The sequence below is a fragment of the Salvelinus sp. IW2-2015 genome, unplaced genomic scaffold (assembly GCF_002910315.2).
Source record: "Salvelinus sp. IW2-2015 unplaced genomic scaffold, ASM291031v2 Un_scaffold4009, whole genome shotgun sequence".
Lineage (NCBI taxonomy): Eukaryota > Metazoa > Chordata > Actinopteri > Salmoniformes > Salmonidae > Salvelinus > Salvelinus sp. IW2-2015.
This window is the reverse complement of record NW_019945281.1, coordinates 24190-28291: the sequence shown is the minus strand read 5'-3', so window position 1 is coordinate 28291 and position 4102 is coordinate 24190. Positions and strand designations below refer to the sequence as shown.

At 49.9% G+C, this 4102-nt stretch overlaps 1 protein-coding gene across 1 annotated transcript in view; it reads left to right on the top strand.

Annotated features, from left to right (window-relative positions):
- Nucleotides 1–4102, top strand: part of LOC112076767 (catenin alpha-1-like) — a 43416-nt gene that overhangs the window by 28101 nt on the left and 11213 nt on the right. The window lies entirely within an intron of this gene.

Here is a 4102-nt window from a genome sequence, read left to right as displayed (position 1 = left end):
ACCTTGCCGTCTCCTTCCTCTCTCCAGCTCTCCTCTCTCTCCCTCTCCAGCTCTCCTCTCTCTCTCTCCAGCTCTCCTCTCTCCTCTCCAGCTCTCCTCTTCTCTCTCCTCCACCTCTCCTCTCTCTCTCTCCGCTCTTCTTTCTCTCTGTCTCTCTCTCTCTCTCCAGCTCCCTCTCTCTCTCAGCTCTCCTCTCTCTCTCTCCAACTCTCCTCTCTCTCTCCAGCTCTCCTCTCTCTTCCAGCTCTCCCTCTCTCTCTCGCTCTCCCTCTCTCCAGCTCTCCTCTCTCTCCAGCTCTCCTCTCTCTCTCCTCTCTCTCCTCTCTCTCTCCAGCTCTCCTCTCTCTCTTCCAGCTCCTCTCTCTCTCTCCAGCTCTCCTCTCTCCACTCTCCTCTCTCTCTCTCCAGCTCTCCTTCTCTCTCTCTCCACTCTCTCTCTCTCTCTCTCTCTCTCCACTCTCCTCTCTCTCTCCAGCTCTCCTCTCTCTCTCTCCAGCTCTCTCTCTCTCTCTCCAGCTCTCCTCTCTCTCTCTCCGCTCTCCTCTCTCTCTCTCCAACTCTCCTTCTCTCCTCAGCTCTCCTCTCCAGCTCTCCTCTCTCTCTCCAGCTCTCCTCTCTCTCTCCAGCTCTCCTCTCTCTCTCTCCAGCTCTCCTCTCTCTCCTCCGCTCTCTCCTCTCTCTCCCTCTCTCTCTCTCTCCGCTCTTCTCTCTCTCTCTCCAGCTCTCTCTCTCTCTCTCCACTCTTCTCTCTCTCTCTCCAGCTCTCTCTCTCTCTCTCTCCTAGCTCTCTCTCTCTCTCTCCACTCTCTCTCTCTCTCTCCAGCTCTCTCTCTCTCTCGCTCTTCTCTCTCTCCAGTCGCTCTCTCTCTCTCTCTCTCTTCTCTCTCTCAGCTCTTCTCTCTCTCAGCCTTCTTCTCTCTCCAGCTCTCCTCTCTCTTTCAGCTCTTCCTCTCTCCAATCATCAAAGTTCAAGGGCTTTATTGCATGGGAAACATGTGTTAACAATGCCAAAATGCAAGTGAGGGTAGAATATATATACAAAAGTCACAATAAACACATAAAAATGACAGTAAACATTACACATAACAGAGTTTAAAACATAAAGCATTATAAATGTCATATTAATATATATGGTCAGTGTTGTAAACAATGTACAATGGTAAAGCACACCAAAGCCCATGCTCTGTAGCTGCCAACATTCACACTTCCAGCCCCCCATTCCCAACCCCATCCTCTTCCCACATCCCTGCCAAACACTTAACACACTACAGGCCCTTCTCCCCTCAGCTGTGCAGCCGTACAGCAACCAACCCCCCACCACACCAGCCTGTAAGTCTACCAGTCTATTGCTGAACCTCCAGTGCCTGGAGGCTAAGGGTTGGTTGGGGATCATAGCTAGCTCTGCCAACCTTCATTTCATCCGACCTACACCCGCCTGCTCCAGTTGAGACAGGATCTCATCTGACTTCAAAGCGGCCCCATTAACCCAGATTGCCCAACTGTTATGTCAAAATATTGAGTTAGGGTTAGCCTAACCCTAACCCTTAACCTTTCGTCATTACCGTTACGCACAGCGCTTTACTTTCCCCCCCCCAATGTATCTAAATTAAATCCACCTTCAGCACCTCAATATCACTCATTACTGCCGAGCGCAGGAGTCGGCAGGTCCAGGCAGCAGGGCAGGTCGCCGGTCCAAAGCGGGGCAGGTCGGGCCGGATCAGCGGGGCAGGTCGCCGGTACACGGCGGGGGCAGGTCGGCCGTCCAGCGGCGGGGCAGTCGGCGGTCAAGCGGCGGGCAGTCGCCAGGTCCACCGGGCAGGTCAGCCTGTTCCACGGCGGGCAGGTCGGCCGTCCAGCGGCGGGGCAGGTCGGCCAGTCCGCGGCTGCCTTACCCACGCCTCGCTCCCTCTCGCCTTCCCCCGCCTCGCTCCCTCTCGCTCTCCGCCTTCTCCCCGTCTGACTGTCAGCTCGCACCTCCCTCCCTCTGCTCCCCCCTCTCTCTGACAGTACGGACTCTTTAATCTCACCTAATGACTCCCATTCATCCTCAGCTTGAATCTCACCAGCATGTATGTTCCCCAAGAAAACAAGCGTGTTCCTCATTTCACCTTTTCCCAGTGAATCTCTCCTACTCACAAATTAGTGAATACTGTTGCCCAAAACACAGTGGGTGGGTGAACCTGCCAAAACACAGTGGGTGGGGTGAACCTGCCAAAACACAGTGGGGGGTGAACCCTGCCAAAACAGTGGGGGGTGAACCCTGCAAAACCAGTTGGGGTGAACCCTAAAACACAGTGGGTGGGGGGTGACCCTGCCAAAACCAGTGGTGGGGGGTGAACCCTGCCAAAACAGTGGGGGGGGGGTGAACCCTGCAAAACAGTGGGTGGGGTGAACCCTGCCAAAACAGTGGGTGGGGGGTGAACCCTGCAAAACATTTGGGGAACCCTGCAATACAGTGGGGCTGAACCCTGCCAAAAACCACAGTGGAGGGAAACCCTGCCAAAACAGGATCTCTCTCGGGGCCATGTGAACAGACAGTAGTTTGGGTCTGAGGCTCTTTAAGATGATCAGTGTTTAATCTCTGGTCGTGGAAGAAGTGAAGAATTAAGTGACTCTTTCCGCGTAGGACCTGAAAGCAACACCCCGGTGTAGTTCTCCTGTTAGCTGTCGACGCTAGAGAGGTGGAAACCTGAAGCAGGAAGTGATCAGAGAGAGAGTAGGACCTGAAAGCAACACCCCGGTGTAGTTCTCCTGTTAGCTGTCGACGCTAGAGAGGTGGAAACCTGAAGCAGGAAGTGATCAGAACACTGTAGGGCCTATCAAATGGAATCACTGAATCCAGACATTAAAACCAAATGTATTGAACTTATTAGTAAGGAATCAACTAAATGTAGTGAAACATTAATTCGTTTGCCCAAATGTATCATAAGACATGAGACAGACTGCGTACGTGATTTGTATTTTTCCTGCAACTTTCTGAAGAGGCAACGTTGAACTATGTACGGTGCTTGTAGATACAACTTTGTGTAGCTGTTGACGAAGATTTTAACAGTATTCTGGTAAATCCAAAAGGCAAAAACCTTCTCAATGAATTAACTACAACGTAGCCTATACTTAGCAGGCAAAATGATAGGATTATTTTCATCAATCCAGTCGGGTATTAGACTGCACTAAAAGTTAGCATCTTGCTAGGTGCACAATGTAACTATATTAAAAAAAAAATTGTTCCTAGACCTTCAAATGTGGTTTAGTCTTTGTTGTGGACTTTTTAGATCCCCTCTATAAAGTGAAAACGGAGACCTGGAAAAACAAAACGGAGAAAACGTTTTTCCCCAATTTGGAGGAAAAATGGAATCAGGCAAAAAATATATAGATTTTATAGGGTTCTACGAGTCTTATTTGGACACTGTAGCATAACGCTATGCAATCAATAAAGCATTTGTGTTTGGACAAGTTCTGGTAGTGCCTCCCCGTTAGCGTCCATTAGGTTCCTCGTGAATACACCTCTGGTGAGGAAGGAGAGTAGAGAGAGAAATTAGACATCGTTTAAATACCTGGCCTCCTGTCTGTAGCTGTTAGACACTGTTTAATACCTGGCCTCCTGTCTGTAGCTGTTAGACACTGTTTAATACCTGGCCTTTCCTGTCTGTAGCGGGTTAGACACTGTTTAATACCGGCCTCCTGTCTGTAGCTGTTAGACACTGTTTAATACCTGGCTCCTGTCTGTAGCTGTTAGACACTGTTTAATACCTGGCCTCCTGTCTGTACTGTTAGACACTGTTTAATACTGGCTCTCCTGTCTGTAGGCTGTTAGACACTGTTTAATAACCTGGCCTCCTGTCTGTAGGCTGTTAGACACATGTTTAATACCTGCCTCTGTCGGTACTGTTAGACACTGTTTATACCTGGCCTCGCTGTCTGTAGCTGTTAGACACTGTTTTAATACTGGCCCCTGTCTGTGCTGTTTAGACACTGTTTAATACCTGGCCTCCTGTCTGTATGGCTAGTGTAGACACTGTTTAATACCTGGCCTCCTGTCTGTGGCTTGTTAGACATGTTTAATACCTGGCCCTGTCTGTAGCTGTTAGACACTGTTTAAATA